The 27456-nt window shown below is 41.9% G+C and overlaps 1 protein-coding gene across 10 annotated transcripts in view; it reads left to right on the forward strand.

Annotated features, from left to right (window-relative positions):
- Positions 1-27456, forward strand: part of SLC9A9 (solute carrier family 9 member A9) — a 656685-nt gene that overhangs the window by 568119 nt on the left and 61110 nt on the right. The window contains exon 15 of one of the 10 annotated variants that reach the window (XR_007477388.1): positions 7165-26134. The exons of the other annotated variants lie outside the window; for them this stretch is intronic. The gene's annotated coding sequence lies outside the window, so the exon portion shown is untranslated. Of the gene's footprint in view, positions 1-7164; positions 26135-27456 lie in introns of those variants that run through there. 10 annotated transcript variants of the gene reach the window in all.

The following is a 27456-nucleotide window of genomic DNA, read 5'->3' on the forward strand; positions in this document are numbered from 1 at the left end:
ATGTCCTCATTCTCCTTTGAAAAACATTTGGGAACGCTCAATATGTGTTTCGAAACACAAGCGTATTAACATAGAAAGGTATCGTTTCATTAAGAGATTGATTTTTTTTTAACTTCCACTAAGGAAAATCCGGTGGTGAAACGATTAGGGTCTACCAGGAGGTTTTCTGGTTCAAAAGCCAACTCAGTCTTTCAGCTCAGCTTCTGGTACAGCAGTTACCTAACCATGGTCAGAAAAGGGAGCACTTCTGACAGAGGTTTGAACTAATCTAACAGAAAATGTTGGATTAAAAATCACTTCCAAAGAAAAGGCTGCTTTTTGTTCCTAAACTGATACACTCGAACACCACCAGCCCTCAGGCTACGCTCAGCCCTGGGGTCAGCCACTTGCCAGTGGTAACTGATGATTTTAAATGGAGGGGAAGAAGCACAGGAGAGCTAACCTTTCTCCAGAGGAAACAGACACATCCTCAAAGCATTGCCTTTGACATTCCTTAAAGCCATTTCCTTGGAATTCCTGGAAGTAAACCAGTGTGTTGAGTTTCACTGACCTGTTGCTTGTAAACATAGCCAGAGCCGATTTCCAGCTTATACATACAGCCTTTAATAGCTGGAACAGGAAAGGCCATAACTCCTTTGTCCGTTTCCTCACTACCCTTTCCCAGCAGTCGCAAACACCTCTTCCTACATCCCTCAACACCAGGAGCACTTGGGTTGCAGGTGCCAAGCCCTTTGCCTTTCCCTCCCCTGCTTCATGTAGACGCAGATCATGCTTGGAGCTTCCAAGAGCAGCGTGCCAAGGCTGGCTGCATGCACTGCAGCAAGAGGGGACCCTACTCAGAAGCAGGTATACCACATCTTGAACAGCTCTGGCAGCATAAGCCCAGAAGCCTGGTCTTTAGCTTGACCAATTCTTTTCCCTTTACTTTTTTTTTTTTAAATTTTTACTCTCAGTCTGAAGTCCTCAGGCCTTCTCTGAACTGTAATGTTTGGAGATGAACATTATGGTAATTGGTAATAGTACAAGCACTTTGCAAACATCAAGTGCTTCATAAAGTTGAAAAGATACTAACTTCATTGACGGGTTTATAGGCCTGAAGGCCCTCAGACTCACTATGCAGATATAAACAAAAAATTTTATTACATTTTTACTATTTTTAAATTCTAGCTGATTTCCTGCTCTAGTCAAGATTATGACGAGCACAAAAATCTGCTCTCAGTCTACAGATGTGCCTCGTTGAGAAATCTTTCTCCCCAGATCTCTGACACTCTCTTTCGAAGATGATCCACTGTGAAATGGATGCATCCCGTTCCTCTATCAATTAGCCCCCATTAAGGATGGCTCTCCTTGCATAATCTCACGTGCATGTGGAAGCCAAAAAAGTCAAACTCATAAAAGCAGAGAGTAGAATGGTGTTTACCAGGGGCAGAATTGGGGGAAATGAAGAGGTGTTGGTCAAAGGGTACAAAGTTCCAGTTATGCAGGATGAGTAAGTTCTGGAGATCTAATGTACAGTATGGTGATTATAGTTAATAATTCTGCATTCTATACTTGAAATGCGCTGAGAGTAGATCTTAAGTGTTCTCACCACCAAAAAAAAAAAAAAATGTAAATGTATGGGGTGATGGATTTGTTAATTAGCTTGATTGTGGTAATCATTTCACAATATATACATACATCAAAACATCACGTTGTACATCTTAAATATATACTATTTTTATTTGTCAACTATACCTGAATAAAGCTGGGGAAAAAAATCCCTGTTCTTGACCTTCCAGCAAGTAGAAGCTGGTGCTCTCCAGCTGAGGCCCTTCCTTCCTGGCCTAGCCTTTGTGAGAGGTGTTTGTGTTCCTGATAAGAATCACAGATTAAACCCCCAATGAACATAGTTCTCTTGCTAGCTCAGTCTTTTACAAATCTTTGAAAATGTTGTCTAGGCCATTTAGAATGACAGATTAAATTTAAATCAGTTTTCTAAACTGCTGACCAGGACTCATTAGTCCTCAAAATCAATTTACTGGGTTCCTAACTAGTACTTTTTAATAATAATAAAAAAAATAGACTAGAGAAATATGATAATGCATTGCAGGATTAGAAATACTGTATCATGAAACTTCTTTCAGGGGTGTGTGTGTGTGTGTGTGTGTGCACACTACTTTGTGATATAAAATGTGTTTCTTAATGGAAATCCTAATCAAAAAGACTTGAAACCTTGATCTATGCTGGCCTCAAACCCTTATCCTGGAACTCTCAGGCCTTTTCACCTAATTGCTTTAAGTGCCAGGGTAGCTGGGTGAGGAGCTGTAAGAGCATATGGAAGAGAGAGCCATTGACTCTTACGGTTTATTTTGGAAGAGTTCATGGTGCTAGTGGATTTGAGCTGGACTTGGAAAGAAGGCAGAACTTGACAAGTAGAAACTGGAGGGAGCCAGAGGAAAGGCAGAAGAAGGAGAGAGAAAAGCAACCCAGAGCTGTGGAGAGAGGGAATTTGAAGATCTGGCTCCTAGGCCTGCCTCTCGGCTGTGGAACCTCAGGCTCTAGGCCTGCTCAGAGCCAATATTTTCTAATCTGCTATCTGCCCTGCTTAGTAATTACAATTTTCCAATGGAATAAGGTAAGTGAAACCACTTTGAAAACTAGGAAATAAAAAATAAGTTTTTCCAGGCAAAGCAAAGGTCACACGTGAAGGTGAGACTGTACCTGGGATAGACGGAGGATGGCAGCTTGGCACATGTAGGGCTGGCCATGAGAGAGGAAGGGGCTAAAAAGCTGTGTTTAGGGAAATCTGTAAAGCTTTTGAGTATCAGGTGAAGGTGTCTGGATTTGATTCAGTAGATAATGGGGAAGCGGATGATTTGTAGACACAGGAGTGAGAGAATCCTGTTTCAGAAAGATTGGTTTAACAGCATTGATTAGGGAGAAGTCACAAGGGCCTAAATGAGACTAGTGGCAACACGACTAGAAAGAAAAGGGACAGATGCTAGAAAACCCTGGCCCCAAATCCATAGAATCTGATGCCGTGGTACTGGGGGTATTGGGGCTGCAGAGAGGAAGGGCCAGGAGGTGCAGTTATTAGGGAGTGGTGGGCTGTGGGTAGCTGGGGGTGTTCCAACCCTCTGCTTCTGCCAGTCACAGAAACAGGAGGCAGGAAGACTAGTCTCATGGGGAGAAGCGGTTGGCAACCCCACAGGTGGAAACCTATTTATATGAACCTGCTCTGTGTTCTTGCTGAGCCTGTTCTTTGGGAAAAACAAACCACTGGCCCAGTCTTGCCTTGCAAATACAGTTCTCTTGACCTCTGAGTGAACTTAGTTTTTTCTCCTGAGCTGCTCTCTCACAGGGAGATGCTCTGCAATTAAAATTCTACACTTATTCAACATAGTTTTGGAAGTTTTAGCCACAGCAATCAGAGAAGAAAAAGAAATAAAAGGAATCCAATTCGGAAAAGAAGAAGTAAAGCTTTCACTGTTTGCAGATGACATGATACTATACATAGAGAATCCTAAAGATGCTACCAGAAAACTACTAGAGCTAATCAATGAATTTGGTAAAGTAGCAGGATACAAAATTAATGCAAAGAAATCTCCTGCATTCCTATACACTAATGATGAAAAATCTGAAAGTGAAATTAAGAAAACACTCCCATTTACCACTGCAACAAAAAGAATAAAATATCTAGGAATAAACCTACCTAAGGAGACAAAAGAACTGTATGCAGAAAATTATGACACTGATGAAAGAAATTAAAGATGATACAAATAGATGGAGAGATATAGCATGTTCTTGGATTGGAAGAATCAACATTGTGAAAATGACTATACTACCCAAAGCAATCTACAGATTCAATGCAATCCCTATCAAACTACCACTGGCATTTTTCACAAAACTAGAACAAAAAAATTCACAATTTGCATGGAAACACAAAAGACCCCGAATAGCCAAAGCAATCTTGAGAAAGAAAAATGGAGCTGGAGGAATCAGGTGCCCTGACTTCAGACTATACTACAAAGCTACACTAATCAAGACAGTATGGTACTGGCACAAAAACAGAAAGATAGATCAATGGAACAGGATAGAAAGCCCAGAGATAAACTCACACACATATGGTTACCTTATCTTTGATAAAGGAGGCAAGAATATACAGTGGAGAAAAGACAGCCTCTTCAATAAGTGGTGCTGGGAATACTGGACAGCTACATGGAAAATAATGAAATTAGAACACTCCCTAACACCATACACAAAAATAAACTCAAAATGGATTAAAGACCTAAATGTAAGGCCAGACACTATCAAACTCTTAGAGGAACACATAGGGAGAACACTCTATGACATAAATCACAGCAAGATCCTTTTTGACCCACCTCCTAGAGAAATGGAAATAAAAAGAAAAATAAACAAATGGGACCTAATGAAACTTCAAAGCTTTTGCACAGCATAAGAAACCATAAACAAGACCAAAAGACAACCCTCAGAATGGGAGAAAATATTTGCAAATGAAGCAACTGACAAAGGATTAATCTCCAAAATTTACAAGCAGCTCATGCAGCTCAATATCAAAAACACAAACAGCCCAATCCAAAAATGGGCAGAAGACCTAAACAGACATTTCTCCAAAGAAGATATACAGATTGCCAACAAACACATGAAAGAATGCTCAACATCATTAATCATTAGAGAAATGCAAATCAAAACTACAATGAGATATCCTCTCATACCGATCAGAATGGCCATAATCAAAAAATCTACAAACAATAAATGCTGGAGAGGGTGTGGAGAAAAGGGAACCCTCTTGCACTGTTGGTGGGAATGTAAATTGATACAGCCACTATGGAGAACAGTATGGAGGTTCCTTAAAAAACTAAAAATAGAACTACCATACGACCCAGCAATCCCACCACTGGGCATATACCCTGAGAAAACCATAATTCAAAAAGAGTCATCTACCAAAATGTTCATTGCAGCTCTATATACAATAGCCAGGACATGGACACAACCTAAGTGTCCATCAACAGATGAATGGATACAGAAGATGTGGCACATATATACAATGGAATATTACTCAGCCATAAAAAGAAACGAAATTGAGTTATTTGTAGCGAAGTGGATGTCTGTAGTGGATTTGTAGTGAAGTGGATGTCTGTCATACAGAGTGAAGTAAGTCAGAAAGAGAAAGATAAATACCGTATGCTAACACATATATATGGAATCTAAAAAAAACAAAAAAAAATGGTCATGAAGAACCTAGGGGCAAGACGGGAATAAAGATACAGACCTACTAGAGAATGGACTTGAGGATACGGGGAGGGGGAGGGGTAAGCTGGGACAAAATGAGAGAGTGGCATCATGTATATACACTACCAAACGTAAAATAGATAGCTAGTGGGAAGCAGCCGCATAGCACAGGGAGATCAGCTCAGTACTTTGTGACCACCTAGAGGGGTGAGATAGGAAGGAAGGGAGGGAGGGAGACGCAAGAGGGAAGAATATGGGGACATATGTATATGTATAACTGATTCACTTTGTTATAAAGCAGAAACTAACACACCATTGTAAAGCAATTATATGCCAATAGAGATGTTTAAAAAAAATTCTACTCAAAAAGAGGGAAAACACTTATTTTAGTATTTTGTGAAAATTCGGTCTCATCAATCTGTCTTCTATTTGTAGACTTTGCTTAAATTAAACCTCAGGTTAACTTATGTTATGAATACAGCCCTGATACCATATCCTACCAAGTCAAGTTCAAACTCATTAGGTTGGAGCAGCATGGAGGATGAGTCAAACAGCTGGGTTTAGATCTTTGCCACTTACTAGCTGTGTGACACTGCAGAATCTACTTGAATTCTCTGAACCTTAATTTCCTAATCTGTAAAATGGTGATGATGACCATGACAATAATACCTATCTTTCAGGATTGTTGTAAGATTCAAAATGTTAAACACACACCTAGAAAAAGGTCTTAAAAAAATAGGCCCTCAGTAAAGGGCTGCTATTGTTATTCTTACTCAAGGATATGAATGGATGTGTTCCACACTCCTTCCTAACCACACACTACAGCTTTTCCCTAGTTCCACAAGATGAGGCTTACCCAGCCTCTGCTCAAAGAGAGGGGCTTCCGGGACTGACCTGGCAGCACCTATGTCTGCAGGAGAAAAAAGGTATCACTGCCCCTCTGCTTTAAGCCCACCTACAGGCTCTTTAGGCAAAATTACTTTGTTCCAGCTCAACAGTGGTCCAAAAATGCCAGGTGTCCCTCACTGGGAGTAAGCGAACAGAAATAGGACTCCTACATGTGTACCACTCAAGTCACCCAGTAGCCAGGGGTTGGGGGAAGACAGGATTCCCATGGCTGCAGTCAGCTGAGACCTGGGGCAGCTGGCTTCCTCCTGCCGCATGATCAGAATAATCTTTGGGGAATCCCATCTGGCCATGAAAATAACGTGCCTGTTTTTCTATCATAAAATATGATTGCAAGCATTACATCCAAGCAATTATTGATGTGAATAGAGTGCTCCTTCTGAGAAAGTCAGCTAAACCAGAACTCAGAGAGTATGCAGTTGGGCCCCAGAGGTCACAAAGCAGGAAAAATATGGGTCCTGGCTTTGCAGGCCATGTGAGCTTGAGGCAACCACTCCCAGCCCCAGTCTCCTTAGCTGTGAGGACCTGGAATGCCCCTGCCTGTTCTTTAACGAGGAGACCACTACCCCAACACAGAGCACTCCTCGTGCAAGTTCAGGAACCCGGAGCTTTGACAACCCATGATTCCCACACAGTACCCCCACTATCTTTATAGGCTTGGAAATTAGAGCTTATTTTTTCAGTCTTGTATGTCTATTTATGCTTCCAACCAACACCATACTGCACAACGAAAGTGCTTAAAACAAATTCTCCTGTGAGAATTTGGCCCCCCAAAAAGCCACCTTTATGAAAAGGAGTATTTATTCTCCCGTGGTTTTGAGTGAAGAAAGGAAAGACATTCCTGGCTCTCTGTGGCAAACTTGGAATCTATTTTTCAGAAATAGGGCACACTTGTCATGTTTTTATCCTTGCAGACTTAACAAGATGTACCATCCCATTTGGATGGCATGTAGTAAATAAAGGTACTTTCTTAGACTCCCAGGAAGTAAATAATTGACATAGTGACTTTCTATGATTCAATCACAGGAAGCATATGTGAAAATGAAAGAAAGAAATGAAATAAAGTCCAATACGCTGCCATCAATAGCTGCTTACCGTCTCATCCAGCTTCCAGCAAGACCTGGTTTTACCCTATTTCTGCTAGAAACAAAGGAAGAAATCTTAATCCCTTTTGACAAGCCATGAACTCACCTTTTTTTTTCTAACTGGATCCTCTTCATCATCTTGGTTTCGAAATAATTCTTTCAAGACAGAGTTAGAAATAGCTGCCCTGCTACGTCTGGCTGTGGATAAGAGTGGGCAGATGGGCTTCCCTGGTGGCGCAGTGGTTGAGAGTCCGCCTGCCGATGCAGGGGACACGGGTTCGTGACCCGGTCCGGGAAGATCCCACATGCCGCGGAGCGGCTGGGCCCGTGAGCCATAGCCGCTGAGCCTGCACGTCCGGAGCCTGTGCTCTGCAACGGGAGAGGCCACAGCAGTGAGAGGCCCGCGTACCGCAAAAAAAAAAAAAAAAAAGTGGGCAGATGACAACGGTGGTGGCCTCTTCGTTCTCGCACAGAGCAGGAGGCTCCTCTCTCTTTACACGTAGGGAAACTGAGGCTCAGCAGAGCTGGGACTGAAACCCTGGGCATGGGACACCCCCATCCAGGGGCTCTTTCCCTATCTGTGTTTTATCGCTCTGGACTTCAGCTGGGAGTAGCTGCCGTTTGATTTCTGGTTTAACCGAAAACACCTACAAGTGCTTATAACAAATTCTCTTCGGAGGAATTTTGAACTTCACTTTTATTCCTTCACGTATCTGTTTCCTTGAGTGAGTTTCTTGATTTCCCCTTTTATCTGTCTCATCATTCCATTTGTTAACGCAAACAAATGCTCCTTTCCCATGCAGCCATCTGATTAAACCATACATAAAGTTGCTTCTCTATTAAAGCCCTAAATTAGTTGCCATGCTTGGGAACGTTCTTGAACCAGTACATGACCAAATTCAATGATGAAATATATCTTCGATGCTCCTTGCTGAGAAAAACGCTATCCATTATCTCATAGGCTCACAGATGGGCACATTCTGCGGTTCTAGCAATTGCTTCAGTTATGTCCCCTACCAGGTCCAAGTTCATGTCCTTGGATTGTTAGATGCTTTTTGTTTATTTGAGGTTTAGCTGGTGAGGAGAAATTCCGTTTCCTTTCATTTGCTTTTCCGGAATAACTAGTCATTTTCCTTTCTGGAAAAAAAGAAAAGTTAGACTTGCCCTTGGCTGTGATATTACTTATTATTTGGTGAAGGAAATTGACAACAGTCATCTGAAAAGTTTTGTGGAGATTGAATGTAATGTTTTTTTCTCACGATTTTTCTCTTGTTTTCTAATAGCTAGTGTTTTCTTTTTCTTTTCATTTTATTCAAAGGTTTTAATAAAAATAATATAATACAAAAAGGCCACAGAGTGCTGAGAAAGAAATGAGACTTTAGTATGATTATTTTTAAGTGTATTTTTTACAACATCAAGTATCAGTTTTCTCTTGCAATTGGCTCAGCACTCATTTTGATGAGAATAATGGAAAAATTAAATGAGGTTCCCCTTTGAGTAAAGTTATGCTTTTCATCCTCTCTCTCCACTTTTTTTCCTCGTCTGGTCTCCAGTTCTTTGTACACAGTGGTGTTCCTTTACCCTTAGCCAAATGAAAAGAGAACATTTTTCCCACAAATTTATTATGCTGAGAGAGTTTTAACTGGCATATAGGGAGAAATCTATATTCAGATAAGAATTTATACAAGTCTGAGCTTGTCTTTGAAATCCGTTTTGTCTGTGCTTGGACCTTCCTACAAATTTGAAGGGAGAGGGAGTAGTTAAAATTGGATTTAGTTCTCTTTTGCCCTTTAGTTTAATCAAAAAGAAATTCTTTATATTCAGTGAACTTAAATATCTATAACTTTAAATAAGACATTATTTTTCCTCCTTCTGTAGACAAGCTATATTAAGGGGGGCATATGCATAGATGAGACAATTCTTTCATGTGACAGAGACTCCAGTTCACTAAGGTCTATCCTTTCCCCACTTTTCTACTTACCTAGATTGGAATCCATGCTCCACCATTTCAATAACACCTTTCCAAGCACTCTAGATTCCTTTGTCCACTATCCTTTTGGTACACCCATCTGACAAAACCCCAAGCCGTGGTGGACCCAACTCTCTGCTTTTGGGGGAAACTGCACCTGAGTTGCTGAGCCCTGTTAGAGTTACACACCTGGGAAGACTTCTTCTCCATTAAACTGTTGAATACCAACCTCAAATGGATCTGTACTGCTCAACTCTCCTACTTCACAACTCTCATAACTTTGATCTTTAATTACTCTTTCAAACCTATGTCTGCTCTCCTGAAACTTCAACTCTCCAACTTTCCCATCTTTTTTTTTTTTTTTTTTTTTTTTTTTTTTTTTTTGCGGTACGCGGGCCTCTCACTGTTGTGGTCTCTCCCGTTGCGGAGCACAGGCTCCGGACGCGCAGGCTCAGCGGCCATGGCTCACGGGCCCAGCCGCTCCGCGGCATGTGGGATCTTCCCGGACCGGGTCACGAACCCGTGTCCCCTGCATTGGCAGGCGGACTCTCAACCACTGCGCCACCAGAGAAGCCCCAACTTTCCCATCTTGCTCTCAACAAATGAGCTCCCCTCCTAATAGAGAGAGGAGGCTAATGGAGAATAGAAGCCATTAGATGGGAACTCCTCTCATCTATCTGTCAAACGTTCAAAACAACCTACTTCCACACTTTCTCTTTTCTTATATTGTCAACCACTCCTTCTCAACTAAATCTTTTGAACTGACTTGTTAAAAATGTTTATTTTGGAGTATAGTTGATTAACAATGTTGTATTAGTTTCAGGTGTACAGCAAAGTGATTCAGTTATACATATACATGTATCTATTCTTTTTCAAATTCTTTTCCCATTTGGGTTATTACAGAATATTGAGCAGAGTTCCCTGTGCTATACAGTTAGGTCCTTGTTGGTTATCTATTTTAAATATAGTAGTGTGTATATGTCGATCCCAAACTCCCAATTTATCCCTCCCCCCCAAACTTAAGAAGTCTTAACCATTTAACACCAACTACATAAATAAAAACTTTCAGTAACCTCACAACCCCTTCATCAATCATCTTCTTTCAGCTTCCATTTTAAAGTCTAAATTCTCAGAAAAAAATGACTATAATCACTGTCTCCATTTATTCTCCTTCTACTCAGTCCTCATCCCACTCAGTTCTGGCTTCCATCTCAACCACTTTACTAAAGCAGTTTGTTAGGTCCACAATGACCCCCAGATCTCTAAACCATACAGATATTTTTCAGTTCTCTTCTGACGTGTCTTTTTTTTTTTTTTACATCTTTATTAGAGTATAATTGCTTAACAATGGTGTTAGTTTCTGCTTTATAACAAAGTGAATCAGTTGTACATGTACATATGTTCCCATATCTCTTCCCTCTTGCGTCTTCCTCCCTCCTACCCTCCTTATCCCACCCCTCTAGGTGGTCACTAAGCACCGAGCTGATCTCCCTGTGCTATGCGGCAGCTTCCCACTAGCTATCTACCTTACATTTGGTAGCGTATATATGTCCATGCCACTCTCTCACTTTGTCACAGCATGTGGTACTGTTGATGGCTCCCTGCTTGTCATGCTCTTTCCCTTGTCCTCCCTGACTCAACACTCTCTTTGAGTTTCCTCCTGTCACTCTGGCCAATCGTTTTCAGGCTCATCTTTCTGTGTCCTTTAAATGCTGGGATTAATCAAGATTCTATCCAAGGCCCTCTTCTCACTCTGTTCTCTATTCCTAACTGTCCATCTATACTGTTGGACTAAAATAACAGGGAAACAGAGATAAGTCACAAATTTAAACCTCTGTCAAACTCCAGGTACGTAGATGCAACTTACTTGATAGCCCCACACATATGCCTTAAACTCAGGAATTTCCCCTGCAAACCTAATCCATGTCCAGTGTCCGCTCTGTACTGTTAACGCAGACAAAAAACTCAAGCATTTTCTTGGATTCCCTCTCCTTTATCCAGCTGTTATATAAATCATCTCTCACCAGTTTTACTACCTTCAGAATTTACGTTCAGGATAGCTTAGAATGTTCTGATTGTTATTGTTTGGTTGAGTTTTTTAGAAGAACTACCTAACACCTTTTTTTTTCCTCCAACACACTGAAACAAGAATTATAAATGGGAAATGATGTAAGTGTAAATACTGCGCAGGATCAAGTATTTTTTGAAAAAAAAAAAAAAATTACATGCCAGGAAATATTTTGTTTTTTTAAAGAAAAACAACATTAATAGTGGGCATCATTCTTGTCACGTTCTCGAGGTCAGAGTCACTAAATTACACAGGACTGAGACACATTCTCACAGCTACACCCAAAAATTTCAAGAGGTCTAAATGGATTATCATATCTTCTTAGATACATACATTTCTTCCATTTGGAGGAATTGTAAAACAGAGTATTAAAGTTCATTTTCTGATCATAAAATCTTTTAAATGGGCCTCCTCATTGTATTGGATTTCTCAAGAGATCTGTAACTTAGCCTGTAAAAGAGATGTCTTAATATATTTTAAAATATTATCTTTGGTTCTAAGCAGAAAGCACTAAAGACTTAAAATGAACATTTTACCCTGTTTTCTTTTGGTCTTGACTGTTTTTACACTAGGAAAGAATGATACATTCTTCTGCAAAACCTCCTAAGAATATAGAACTAAATGCATCAGAATATTGCATTGTTTGGAAAAATGAAAGAGGTGTATTTTTGCAAGTAAACCCTCTACCTATATTGAAAGCTCAGTATTCATAGGAATGTTGATAGGAGCTTTCTCAAATAATATGCCTCCCTCTGCCAAAATACAAAACAACCTCCATCAGTTAATAATGAGCATGACTAATTATTAACCTGAACAACAGATGACATCAGAGAAAACGGGCATAAATTATCCCAAAATGAACTGTGAATGAATCTGTCCACTTAATGAATCTAATTTACATGATTCTTCTCCCTGCTGTTCCCTTTGTAAATAATCTTTCATTTAAATAATTTCCAGCCCCAAAGCTGGAATCATTATTCTGAGAATTATGTGGGTTTGGTGGGTAAGCCATTCCTTCAGCCGTAACTCGTGAGCTGTTCAGATCATTGATCAGTACACCTGGCTGTAAGTTTAGGTATAATGTTGCTCAGGTAGTCAGCTCAGGACCTTTTTCAGAGCTCAGATCACAGAGAGAGAACTCATGGGAACTCATGGGACCTAGAACCAGGCTTCCAAGGCAGCAGTGTTGGGTAAATAGCCTAGTGAAAATGTATACCCTCTGTCATTTTTAACTTATGAATAGCAGACAAAAGTGCTTCCTTTTATATGTAAACATGAATCATCTTTGACACCATCAGAAGAATCAGTGGTAGTCAGGCCACTTTCACAGCCTTCCAGGTTCCAGCAGACCCTTTTAATTCATGCTGTGGGGACACAATGGGGACTCCTGCAGTTTTCTCTTTACAGCACCTTTTTTTTTTTTTTTTTTTTTTTTTTTGCTGAATCCAAGACCACATTATGAAGCCATATCATTGATTTGATCGACTACCACTTGTGGCAGTTCTCTCTTAACTGTTGAAAATTATTTTGTTTCCCTCTTAACATCTTGCTAAAACATCTCATTCTGAAAACTGGCTTACTGTTGCCCTTCATTCCCACACTTTGCTTAGAAAAAGAGAAGAATTTTAAAAGAATGCCCTCCTGTTCCTGTCACTACAAAGTGAGAAATCAAAAGGAGTTTAATATTTCCTGTCACACATGTACTCATGTGAGCCTGATCACACAAAATTAGTCCCTTCATAATAAAAAGGGAGAGAACCAAGGAAAAAAAGCGTTCATAACCTCTTCTGGTATTAAGTCTATGGGATGTGCTACACATTCAAACCATCTATTAAGGTCAAAACCATTATCTCCTTCTCTGTGTGTCTAAACTGCCTGTATCAGTCATTTCAGCGGATAAAAGAATAAAGACTAGAAAATAGAATAGTTGCAGATTTGAGAAACGGTCAAAAGTGTCAGTGCCATGAATGGCACTAATACCACTTGTATTATTACAGCCATTTTTATATTACTAGCATTTGAGGATTACATTATGTAGCATTTGAGGATTGTTTTGACAATGTGTTCAAAGAGAGATAAGATAGAAAGAAGGAAGAGTCTTTTCACAAAGAGGGACATGTTTGTGTGGCCTGTATATCCCGGCTTGAACGTGCACTAGACATACTGTACCCAACCTGAGTGATTAAACAGATCACCCAAAAGGAATTCTTGCAGCTAATTTTCAGTCTGCTTGGTCTTTTGAAATAACGTGATATGCTATGGTCTCCACGGGGGCATGTGTCTGCAGCATTGCCAGATTTTCACTTGCTCAGGTTAATCTTGACAAATCCAGTTCCTGGCAGCTTTGTGGCCTTGAAGGTTATTTTATTTGTGGCTACTTATTTGCTCTAGTGGCTACCTAGATAATCGCATTGGGTGGGGTGTTTTGAATCTAAGGTAGTTCAATGATCAACAGGAATACATCCCCAAAAGCTTTGTAAGTGGCCTCAGGAGGAATCTCCCAGCTCATTAAGTTCTGGATGAGGGCCTTCTGGTCATAAGGAAGCACACGTTCTGGTGTTTGTTTCATTGAGAGTTCCCTTCCTAAGGGATCAACAGGCAGCTTCCAGCATGGTCAGCAAAGCACTCCGATGTGCTAAGTAAACTCTGAAACTTGGAACCACAGTTTCCACATTCACCTTTGCCTGCCTCCTACTAAGGTGGCAGGGGAGCCGGGCCCTTCCCATGACATGGCTCATAACACAGCTCTACATCCAGACGCGGATTCGTCAAGAATCGGTGACATTCAACTCTCAGGGCCCTTCCGTCAAGGGAGCCCCTTGTAAAGAATCTGTCCTTATTTTATACTCAAAGTTTACATTCTCTTTGTTAAGGAGGGTCCCCCAGATTGGATAACCTTCAGGCGCCACAAAATCTGGATCCACTCCTATTCATTTGAGTAAGCAAGACACAGCAAATACGATCTATTGTGAGCCTTATTGTAATAATATGTGTCACATCACTGTGAAAGATTTCAATCTCTAGCACCCATTTAGCACCATTTTCTGCATTATTGGAGCAGTTTTGGTAAAATAATATATTTTCAATATACTTCCGCGGGGCTCAAAAATTCCTCAGGAAGTTCAATCCTCAATTTGGTATCTGAAACTAATGTTATTCCTCTCCACATCTCTCCCCAACCATCTTGCACAGCTTCTCCTGCTCATCACACTATGGCAAGTACCTTGTCACCTCCTGAAAAGTGTGCTTAAATTCACAGGTACCCAGTCATGTTTTTTTCCAGGATGTCCTCCAATACCTTTCATTCTTCAGTCTAAATTTGCACTGTACAGCCAATGACCCAGAATGACTCTCTTGCCCTCCTTTGCCACTTGGTACAGTTATGAATTGATGATTACGTTGAAATCTCACTCTGGATCCCCCAAACCACCCCAGACCACATATCCTTAACTTCAAGCATTGGAGGCTCCCAAACTGGTCCCATCTCAGGCATACGTTCTCATGACCAAGACTTCATGGGAGCTCGGCACCTGTAAGCCTTCTGCTCCAAAGGGTCTGCACGATAGAATCACTAAAGAACAGTGACAAAAAGCCTAATGAAGGAAAATTACCTCCCAGTCATACCAAATTAATGCTATCCTGAGATAAACCCAGAGAAAAGAACTGATTATATGCAATATAAGTGCCAAAAGGCATTTGGGCAGATTTTTCAGCCTAAAGGATAGTGGGAGGGGCAGTCCTAAGAGTTTTGTTAAGGATTTCTTAAAGAATTTTCTTTGAATTAAGTACCCTTTTCAGCTTTAATTATGATTCTGCTACCAGCAAGAGTGGTAAAGTTCAGATGATCCAAACTGCACAAAATATGTAGAAATGAATAAAAACTTTTGTCCTGATGACTGACAAATTTCAATAAATTCCTCATCTCTCTTTTTTACATTCCTCATACCAAGCCATTCATACTGTCATCTTAGAAAGAGCAAATGAAAGGGCACCTGCAGACAGGTTTTGGGATCTTAAGAGAACCTTTACTGAGTGGAGATAAGATCTGAACAGAAGACCTTTTCTGAGTATATTCTGAAATACAGACAGATGAGTATAGTAAGGGCAAATAATTATTATGAATTGCATCTGGAAAAGGATTGGTGCCCCCTTTCCAGAAGCAATCTTGAAGAGGGTGCAAACAGAGAGCCCTGGGAGAGCTGCCAAAGCCCAAACCAAAACCTCATTGACAGTGTCTCTTCAGACTCTGCTATAGAATGGTTGAGATAGGAACCCATCTTGGTTCTCCGCTGAGCAATCCCAACTGCTCATCAGTAACTGTTTGCTCACCATGATAGCCTCTAGGACTACCACTGTGCCTGGCACATAGCAGGTGTTCTAGTAAATGTTTAATCGGCAAGTAATCAGAAAGGTCCTTCAGTTAAATAATAGTAAAAACACGAACGTTTTCCACAAAAAGGCTTGCTCTATTTCAGGCTGGTGTTGGGCATTGGCTTTTGACCTCTGCCCACTGCTTTATTTATGTATTTGCTTTGCACTTAATTTTTCTGGCTTAGCATGGTTGTGCACAGAATCTGGAACCTAAGACCGTATTAGGCCATTCAAGCACGGAATTATAGTTTGTTGGCTGATAATACGCAAGGGTGCCTAGGAGACTAAGCAGGATGTAATAGTGCTGAGGGCTTCTAACAGGAATTTAATCAACCGTGATTCCAAGACACTTATTATTTTGTTTACAGTGTCACGATGCACAAGTTCTCACGTTGTGTCTTTAGTGCTCTTTAGAGTTCTCCTATGCATTAGTCTTTGACCTGATTGCTTTTTTCCATGTCAGTTAACACCTTTTTGGGAGCTGTAATTGTATGTAGCACACACCATAATTCAGGCAGCACAATTCTTTTTTTCTTTTTTTTTTTTGCGATACACGGGCCTCTCACTGTTGTGGCCTCTCCCGTTGCGGAGCACAGGCTCCGGACGCGCAGGCTCAGTGGCCATGGCTCACGGGCCCAGCCGCTCCGCGGCACGTGGAATCTTCCCAGACCGGGACACGAACCCGCGTCCCCTGCATCGGCAGGCGGACTCTCAACCACTGCGCCACCAAGGAAGCCCAGCGCAATTCTTTTACAGAAGCAGTTGTCACTCCCAGAGTCGTATTAATAATTGTGAGAAAACAGTGAATTGAGCAACGGTTGTAAACATGAACCTAATGATCAGAACTGAACACAGCCAAGCTCGGCTTTGGAACAGGAGAGGAAATGATCAGAGTCGTGTGATTGTTGAGAACTTCAGAGAACACCTCAACAATCTGCTCTTTTAGTGACAACTGTCATTCACCAGGCGCAACAAGGGTTTTCAATGATGGGCCAGTGCCATATGATGGAGAGCCTTAAGAACAGCAGTGAAAAGGATCTGAAGAATCATTTATTCATATTAGAAACAAAGTAGTATGTCAGTGCAGAAGGAGGGCATGTGACATAAAGGAAGGCAGGAGGGAAAAGGAATTCTGTGCACTGAGCGAGAATCAAGCAGCCTGGAACACAACTGGAGAAGATCCTCATCCAAGGCTTGAGCCGAGTAGGTGAGCAAGAGAGCTGGAAACTGCATTTCTTCCCTCCAGACACTCAGCTCCTATGCGGCAAATTGTAATTAATTACAAAAGCCAGAGATGACAGCCAACACACGCTAGCAGTGAAGGAGGCTGGGGGCACCTGTCCAAGGAGCAGTGTGATGAGCCTCCACACCAGGAGGGGGCACTCATGAGCAGACTGTGAGACAGAGCAAGGTGGCATTCCAGGGATGCACAAATAATCATCGATGATGATTGAGAGTGAAGCCCTCGGTGGCAGGTAGTGGCGTAGGGAAGCCAAAAGTCCGTCCCTCGGGCTGTCAGGTGACACAGAGCCTTGCGTAGAAGGCATCAGTAAGATTTAAGTTATGGAATCTGAAGGTTTCCAGCATTCTTAACCACTCCTTGGTTATCCAACAAGGCCTAATAGGGAAGAGATCACATGGCATTCTTTTGTGTTATTAGCTAAGGTGGTGTGACTTGTGGAACTTTGAAGGTCTTTGGATTCAAGACACATGGGTTCAGACCCCTGTCTCTTTCACTTAATAACTGAGTGACTTGGCCAGGTCACTTTTCAAATCTCTTTCGTAATCTTCAAAACGGGAAGAAGCTATTGTCATAATGGCAAAGTATCAAGCACTATACCCACATGCATGATTATTTTAATCAATTGGCAGCCTAGACATACAATCCTCAGGCTGCTTTAAGTCATTTTTTAACATAAAGGTGATGGATTACCCTGGACCATTCTGACTGTTTTCCTCAACCCAGTGGCAGCTATGAGTGGAAGCAAACACCTGTGTAAGGCCATCACCTGGTTTGGGTGCAGTCAGGTGTGCCATTATTTTTAAAGAATCTTTTAAAAATATGTGTATGCATGTCCCAAGTTCTGTACACACACTCTAGGCTAGGAATGAGTTAAATGATTAAACAGAGCTGACTGGCTCCCACCTGCTCCCTCTCTCTCTCTCTCTCTCTCTATGGGTTTCACAAAGGTGTTTGTTAATATAACACTGCCCTGTCTCCCTGTCAGGAGCTCCAGTCTGACACAGAAAAACACAGACCAAATCAGGCCAAAGATGTTTACAATGCCTTTCCCTTTGCCACATTTTTTGTGCAAACTGAAAGATTACAGAAAACTGGATTCAGTTTTATTTATAATGAAGCCTCTTAGAGTGGATTTAGGCACAACTGGATTGACAACCGTAACACTTTGACACTGCAATAAAAAATGAGAGCTCTTTTCTTTCTTGGAACTCTGCAAGACCACTACGGTAATGTGGCCAGTTTTCAGCCTGGTACAAAAAAATACACACTCCGTACCTCTCCAAAACCACATGAGTATATGTTTTAATAGGGCTTTTTATTTAAAGAGACATCCATATTAGTCTCTTGTATAATATATAAAGGTCACTTAATTGGCGTTCAAGGATCCCTCCTTGCTTGAGAGAAAAGCAAAAAGCATGTGATTCTCCTTCATGGGGTCATGACTGCTTCCACTCTGGCCCTGACGAGAAGCAGCAGTGGGTTCTGACTTTCAAAGTACCCACTCCTCTGCCAACAGAGAGGATGTAGGTCTAGGAAGAAAGGGATGTGGGTACAAGGCCAGGGTCTCCATAGGCTGGAGATTCCTCTTCCCACTCTTTAGTTTCACAAGAATCTTCATCAGGGTTTGTCAAGCTGTCTCTAAAGTAGTAGTTTCTAAGCATGGAGGCAGCTCAGCATCCCCTGAGGCACTGATTAAAAGTTCAGATCACTGGTCCTCCCCCTGCAGATTCTGATTCAGGCAGCCTGGGTGTAAGGCCCAGGGGATCTGTATATTTAACCAGTATTGCAGGGGATTCTGCTAGAGTAGGTCAACAGGAAAGCTTTGGGAAAGTCCAGAAGTCCTCTGAAGGAGCTGCCCTGTCAGATTCCAATAGAGCCTGACTACTGTGCCCATTTTACAGAAGAGAACACTGAGGCTCAAAGTCACAAAGTAAGTAAGGGGCCAAACTGGCTCATGAATCAAAATCTGTTAGGTTGCATAGTCCACACTGTGACCCACAATGAGATAGTCCCTCCAGTGCAGCGGGTGACTGAGTCTCATGCCACTTCCTCTGCTGTGGCTTCTATTCGTTTTCCGCATGTCAGCTTCCAACAGCTGTCTACTAATATATGCTGTTGAAATGTAATAACCAGGATTGTTAAATCAGAAACCTTGACTTTAAACACATTTTAACTCCATGGTCATGGTATAAGGGCATGTAGGTCGATCCAGATCTCTCCTGAGAGTCAAGTTCATGGGCTTTGTGACACCTCTTTTCTGCTATGTTCAGGTCACTTTTTCAGACATGCACAGGGTCAAAATTGAATTTCCAGACAATTAAAATTAAAAGAAGTCCAATTGATCGACACATGCAGATGCTTACCCAGGGATGTCTTATGTCTAGTTCAGTGCTCTTCACACCAATTATAGCCTTTTTGTTTTTCAAATATAAAATTAGTAAAAGCAAAACTGCTCGGGTTGAAGATGGGATGAACATCCTAGAGCCTAGAGTCCAACCCTCTCTCCTACCTTCTTCTCCTCCCCATGACATCCACTGAGGTCCCTCCCATACAGCAAGGAATCTTGGGGCTCCACAGAACACAGCTAGAAAGCCAAGGTCCCAGGGTCTCCTTGCAATTAAAAAAAAAAAAAAAACAGACGCTAACGAAATGCATAAGATTTTGTCGAGAGAGTAAAATGTAACAAATGAATAAAACACCCCTTACTTGGCTCCGTTGTTAGGAATTAATACAATCTGATAATTGAAGACTTTAGACAAAGTTAGGGACTTCTGCACTCTGTGGTGTGTTCCTCTGCTGGCGGCTTTTATTACCAGGGCAAGCCATGGGGCTCACCTAGCTGCAGTAACATGCTTTCCTCAAGCCCAACCTTCATGGCCAATCACCCAGGCCAGGAAGCAGCCTGCTGGATTGTAGATGAGATACAGGTTGTCAAATTCAACTCATGTCATGGCTGCTGGCTATTCTAGCTGTCTCTGTTGTATAGAGAGAGATAATAGAATTGAAGTTTCAGACCAAGTCAGAACTTAGTGCTTCCTGTGAATCACTAGTTTCCAGCTTATTAGTTCTGAAATGATCTGGATAGTTAGGTAGCCACGGAGCATTAATTGGTTGCTAAATAACAATTGGTTGGACAAATCCAAGTTTTATATACATTTGCAAAAGGACCTAATGTGTCTTTTAATTTTAGAGGTTTCATTGTACTATCTGTTCACAGGAATCACAACCAAGCAAACGCAGCTAGTCAGGGCAATGATGTGATGTGCATACAATGAGGATTTAGGCCAGCCAGGACACAGAGTGAAAGATAGTTCCTGGTGGGTGGGAATTACCTTGTCCGGACCAGAGGGAAACACTGATGTTCCCATCAGTCCTCCATAAAAAGACTACAGTAGGTGTAAAATAACCCATTTCCTTAATGCCATTTGCAGCAACATGGATGGACCTAGAGATTATTATACTAAGTGAAGTAACTCAGACAGAGAAGGAAATACTAGATGATATCACTTATATGTGGAATCTAAAATATGACACAAATGAATGTATCTATGAAACAGACCCACAAATATAGAGAACAGACTTGTGGTTGCCAAGGGGGAAGTGGGCTGGGGGAGGGATGGATTGGGAGTTTGGGACTAGCAGATGTAAACTATTATACATAGAATGGGTAAACGACAAGGTCCTACTGTATAGCACAGGGAGCTATATTCAATATCCTGTGATAAACCATAATGGAAAAGAATATGAAAAAGAATGTATATATATGTATAACTGAATCACTTTGCTATACAGCATAAATCAGCTATACTTCAATAAAATAAATTTTTTTAAAAGTCACCCATTTCCTGAGCCACAGGTCCAGCCCAGCCTACTTGACAGAGCAAGAGGCTCAGGTTTTAGTTCCCGAAAGTGAACTTGATCATACCTAAGAGTAACAATACACTCCTCAACTGCTCTTATTTCTTCTAATGTATTTCCTGCGTTTTATATATGATTTAAATTAAAAGTCCTGAAAGTAACATGGAGGAGTGAAAAGAATATAACTCTTGGCATCAGAGTACCCTGTGATCATAAACAAGTTACTTAAGGTCTCTGAGATGTGGTTACTTCAGCTGTAAATTGGGAATAATAAATACATATTTACAGGATTAATGTGGGGATCAAGTGAAATGATACATCTGCATATAAGTTAGCAAACACATAAACACACAGAAGACTGCCAAGAAAGCACAGTCATTATTAGTTATACTATTTGAATAAAGGCCAAACAAGGGTAAATCCTTTCCCATCTTCCCCACGTCATCTTCTCCCCTCTCCAAGATCATCATGAAGGAAGATAAAACCTATTACGTTTCATAAATGTTCCCATTAACTAGTACCCAGACGAGTGGATCTCAACCCTTGGGCACACATGAATCATTTGGGTTCATTGGTTTGGGGTGGGACCTAGGTACAAGATATTTTTAACAAGCACTCAGGTATTTCAATGTGCACCCGGGGTTGAGAACCAATGACTTTTCTGATTCAAGATTCTGCCCACTCCAATCCATTCTCTAGTGTACTAGTAAAATAGGCTTCCCAATAATCAAATCTGACCTTGTCATTCCTAGATTTAAAAACCTCAGAATACTTCCTTTGCCTGCAGCAAAGAGAGGGAATATACTTTTCCTATGTGCCAATCCTAGCAAGGTGGAGGGGGCTTCCTAAAGCCCTGTGCAGAGAAAGATTCCATGGGTCGGCCTGGGCTCAGCAGGAAAGAACGCCATTCATGGCGGACTGGGGACATCTGCCATGAGGGTAGAAAGGGGGAAGCTCTGGGATTGCCATTCCCAGTATATAGAATAAAGCTGAAACTCTAACATGACATTGAAGATCCTGAAGGGGTTATTTCTCTAGTTCCACTTCCTGTCTATGAAGCCACAAGCTTTATCCACGATCAATTTCTTATTTTCTTATTTTTCCTCCCAAGCATGAATCCTTAAGTCTGTGACTTTGCTCCTACTACTCCTTTGCTAGGAAAGGAAAGGGCCTTGCCCTCCTCCCACCCCACCAATACCACTCCTTAGTCCACTAATCCATCTTCAAAATTCAGGCTGAAGGTCACTTTATCAATTTCCTATGACGACGCCAGATATAATTAGTCTCTCTCTCCACCTCCATCCTTGCGAAGCATTTTCCCCTATTTTTATAACTGATTTTGTCATAGTACCATATGGTAATTTACTCTCTGTTTACATATGCAAGTCCCCCAATATACGATGCACATCACTACTGCTCAGTAAATGTCGAAGAATGAATGAATGAATGAATGAACGGACTCCTTGGTGGCAGATACCGTTGCTTACTCATCTTTGTTTCCCAATGCCCAGCTAATAACTGACGCATAGTAGGAATTCAGAAGTCTGCTGAGTGACTGAGTCAGTGTCTAAAGGCTCTGCTGCCATCCATATGGCGCAGTGATCTGGGCTCATTCTGAGTCACAAATCACGATCTGCCAGAAAACTTCCATCTGGAGAGATCACTCCCCTCAGCAGCTTTTCCTTTCAGTCTTTAGGCCTGTTTTGTTCCTTATTCAACAGGAAATAATTGAATGCTAGCACTGGCTCAAAAATAACTCGGGAAGCTATAAAAATTGTAAAAGGTCTATTAGTAATATTGTGCAGGGTGCTTTATGGCAGCCTTGCAGAGAGCCATCCATTTAGTTCCCAGGGTTTCTTTATGCATTTCTGTTGCAGGTGTTCTTCTTATCCAGGTGGTCAAGGCAGCCCACCAGCCCCTCACAACCCTCTTGTGTGCAACTTGGCCTTGCTGACTGCTCGGTGCAGCGAAACTGATCAGCTGTCTATGTGGAGTAAAGGGAAAGTGCTCAGGGTTTGCTCAGGATTACCCTTAATCAGTTAACGTGCAGAAGAAATGCTGCATCCGTTCTTTCTTACCCCATCCCACCTGACACATAAATGCTGTACTCTCTCCACTAACTAAAGGTGAAATTCTGCTCCCAGAGAATTCTTTTGTAAGCACGACCATGCTGAGATACACAAAGAGTTAAGCTTTCTCGATTCCTTGTGGTTTACTCATTTAAATCAGCATCGCTACAGAGCAGAAACTATTTTGGCTCTATGCATAAGTGGAATATCTAATATAGAATTACATTATAATGAAATATGCATTAATGCAGGCTCATAAAGTGCTTTTCATGTTCTGTGGACATCCAAAAGTTGAAAATGCCTATAATCTTATTTTAGTTGCTGCTCAAGTGATGATTCATCAGGTTAATACACTTAATTAAAAGTCACATTTGAAGCATTCAAAGGGATAGTTAGTTCGCTATTGGCATTTGCTGTAACACAGTTAAGCATTGTGGAAACAAGACAATGGGATGTGTCACTCCTACGAACAGAAGGAAGACCTTTAATGATTTTCAGGAAACAGCATGTGCTTGACACCCAAGGAAATGTAGCTAACTGTATCCTAAAATATTAGCCATTAATAATAAATTTGTGCTTAAAGAGACACTCTCAAAATAATACCCAAACTACGTTTAGATGAAAATTAATGAAAAAGAGATATGTCCACGTGTCATTTATTCCACAGCTCAGGTCTGATTAGTTGACTGTTGGTCACAGTCGTCAGAAATGGGCCAAGACGGTCGAGACTGTCCCTTTTGGCTTCTGATGACCTACCTGTCCCCAGGGTTGAAGGTGAGACTTGAAACTAATTAAGTCCACTCCCCACCGCTTGGCACTGAATTTAAAATAAAATGACTGAGCTCATTCCGTTCACAAACATCTTGACTTCCCATTAATAGCGCTTTATCCTTTTCTTCTCCTGCCCTCAAGTTCATGTTGGCTTAAAACGCAGTTGGGCTGCCCTCTGCTCACACGGCTCCCACTGATGCTGTGCCGTCCCGCCGATGGCCCTGGCCAGCCCATCAGGTGGCACACATGGTCCCTCACCTCACCATCTGTTTCCTCCACCTCGGACTCAAAGCCTGGCGTGGCGGGTCATAGCCCAGTCAAATTCCACTTTTCCTAGAATTGCACCTCCAGCATTTTTGTAAAAAGTATTTTGAAAGCTCTTTCTCAGGATTTCCTTCTAATTACCCTCCCTCCTATATTACGGAGAAAAAATCCCCAGAGAGCCAAGCCTGCAGGTACGGGGGCCGAAGAAAAGCTGAGGGGAAAGGGAGCCGTGCCCAGGGACGTGGGCCCCAGACTCCTGAGGTCCCTCCAGCGAGGACCCCGTAGTTCCCGCGGAGGACGGGACCAGCCCTTCCCGAAGGGGAACAGCTGGGAGGCTGCGCAGACGAATGGAAGAGAAAGGGTGCTCCTTGGGCCGGGAGGAGACCCGAGACCCCGCCAGGCGGGCACCGGGAGGCAGAGGGTCGTGCACACAGGTGTGCCCAGCTTCTCCCGTGTAACCACCCTCCCCCCGAAGAATCTGATGGGAAATCAAAATTGTTTCGCTAATCAACGATTTTAAATTTCATGTCAATAGAGATCCACTGCTGCCAACACACAGGGGAGTTTCCTTTACGGGGTCTACAAGTTATTCATTTTTTCCTTTTGGCTATTTTGTTCCTCCTGGCTTTACTGAGTACCCTGTTCTGCCCCGGGCTCAGTTTCTCACCTTTTGCATCAACTCCCCTGCCGCCACTTCCACCCCAAACGTGCGCGCGCGCGCGCAAACACACACACACACACACACACACACACACACACACACACACACACACACTTCAAGGGACAATAAATTACTAGATCCGTAAAAGGTTGCCCTAAATAGGAAACATTCCTTATACGGTAGGATTTTTTGTCAGCATTATGGAGCAATGTGTTGTTTGGGTCACGGCTATACTGAGGCTCAGAAACAGGTCCTTGTTCTTAAATGGTTGGACTCTTGAAAGTCAGCTGTTGGCATTCCTGACCCTTTTAGAGCAAGTGCCACATGCAGAGATCAACTTGAGTGGAAAGTTTGGGGCCCACATCAGGCAATAAGGTCATATTTTCAGGGTGCTTTGACGAGAACTTTAAATGGGTCATATGTGGTCAAGCAAAGTTGATGCAGAGTACTGAAACAGCACAAAACAAGCACACTTGCAGACAGGCAAGAACAGCATTATCAGCAAGGAAAAACCCAGGTACTGTTCTCACAATCTTTCCGGTCCATAACAAATACGGTAATGGGGGAACAGATCAAGCTAATCAGGGAGAACAACCCAGATATCCTCCAGCAACTAAAGCTAACTTGTGCCAGAAACAGGAGAGGCCCTGTGTACAACTTGTGGAAGCTGGGAAAGTTCCAGCAATGGTGACAATATTACTTCCAGGTGGAGAACTGGATGTTCTGAAAAAGAGGATCTCAGGGAACTGGGCTGAGAATACTGTGTAGGGTTTTGAATCAGGGAGATGAAGGAAGGGGCATGTGTCGGACATGATCGGGGCATCTAGACTCCAGTGTTACGTCAGCACCCATTTAAGATGGCAGAGTTCACCTGATTCTTTATGGCTCACTGTTGCTGTGTTTTCAGGCTGTTCAGAATGGTTCTGTGAAACAATCTTTAATATCATGAAAGATCTTGAAACCACTTTGTATTTTTTTTTTTTTAATTACTAGACTTTACTTTTTAGAGCAGTTTTTAGGTTTACAGAATTTTGAGCAGAGTTGAGCAGAGTTCCCATATACTTCACCACTCTCTGCCCATCGTTTCCCCTATTATTATTTTGCATTCGTGTGGTACATTTGTTACAACTGATGAGCCAATATTGATACATTATTATTAACTAAAGTCCATAGTTTACATTGGGTTCCACTCTTTCTGCTGCACATTCTATGGGTTTTGGCAAATATGGAATGACATGTACCCACCATTACAGTAAGATATGTAATAGTTTACTTTTTTAAAGACAGCTGAGACTCTGATTTCTAGATATCTATCTATTATTGATTAAAATAAGTATTATTGCAGGCAAGAAAAACAGATAGTACTTGTACAAGGAGCAGAAACGTTTATGTAGAAAAACTCCCTCTGTTGACACACATTGCAATCAGGAAGAGAGGAGCCTTTCAGAACCTTTCTTTTCTTAGTAAGAATAGCTCATCCAGGTTTGCAACTTTTTTGCGGTACGCGGGCCTCTCACTGTTGTGGCCTCTCCCGTTGCGGAGCACAGGCTCCAGACGCGCAGGCTCAGCGGCCATGGCTCATGGGCCCAGCCGCTCCGCGGCATGTGGGATCTTCCTGGACTGGGGCGCGAACCCGCGTCCCCTGCGTCGGCAGGCGGACTCTCAACCACTGCGCCACCAGGGAAGCCCCAGGTTTGCAACGTTTAGTGGAACGTGAAAGCTGGGGATTGGACTAGTTAGTGCTCAAAGAGTTTAGAATGGATTTGGAAGAACTGGCACTGCTTCTCACAAAAGTTATTACATGTACTTGATTTTTACTCTAGATAGCTTGGAAAATCTAGTTACTACCACATTCTGGGGCAGTGTGCAAACACAAAAATTGTGTGATCAGAATGTCCTGTTAATCCTGTGTTACATTCAGAGTATTACCCTCAAGTACACTGAACATGAAAGATGTTAGAGGCTGTTTCTCTATCTCCAGTAGGTGACCACAGATGTTTGCGGAAGAACTAAGAATAATGAAGGGGGGGGTGGGGAACAGAGGAAAATACTTCTGAGTTCTAATGACAGGAAACAAGAAAAGCCTCAGGGCCCAAGAAATGGAATCAATCTACTAGTAATAATAAGAGGAGATGGAAAAAGTTAAAGAGACAAAACCTCTGTTTCCTTCTCTTGAATTAAAATTCATAGTTGTTCCATATGGCGCTGTAGTGAGGAACTTCTTTCCGCACTGTCTGATCCAGTGTCTAAGTTGGTTTTCTTCTTTATTCCCCACATTTACTAGTCAAGTTCCCTTACTGTTCATTCGCCCCACTCTACCTCACACCCACAAGTCTACTTTTATAGATTTTTTTCTTTCATTGTGGGAGGTTGTGATTTTTTAAGAGAGGAAGTTTAGCTCTCACTTGGATTTATCATTTGCAATTTTTGGAGACTTTAGACTTCCTTCCTCTTTCTTTCCTGTCTGAAAGAGCTTCTGCAAGTGAGAGTTCTAGTTGAAGTTCTGGAAAAATGTGTTTCCAGCTCTCCACTGTACTCTCAGAATACTTGCAAGGACCCTTTCTGAGCTTTTTCAACTGAAATTATCCTAAAAAGACTTATCTCTGAACCCACGTCTGCTGACAGATTCAAGGGGATCATGACTGCTGATGAAAAAAAATTACTTTATTTCACCACAAGGTAGATGAGTGGCCTCTATCACCATTTGTAAGAACTGTGAACACAGGCAAGAGAAAATGGACCCCTGAGGCAGAGACACACGTGACTGTTGATTTAAGTGCGCAAACATATAACACCTTATTGATTCTACGAGTATTTATTTAGTGCCTACTAAGCGCCAGCCTCTGTACCTGGGCTGGGGCTAGAAGACACGGACCCTCTTACGATGTAGCTTGCAGCCTAACAATCTAGCAGGGGAATAAAACAAATCAAACAAGTGGAATAATTACAGAGTCGGTCA

Source organism: Orcinus orca, chromosome 5 (genome assembly GCF_937001465.1).
Source record: "Orcinus orca chromosome 5, mOrcOrc1.1, whole genome shotgun sequence".
Lineage (NCBI taxonomy): Eukaryota > Metazoa > Chordata > Mammalia > Artiodactyla > Delphinidae > Orcinus > Orcinus orca.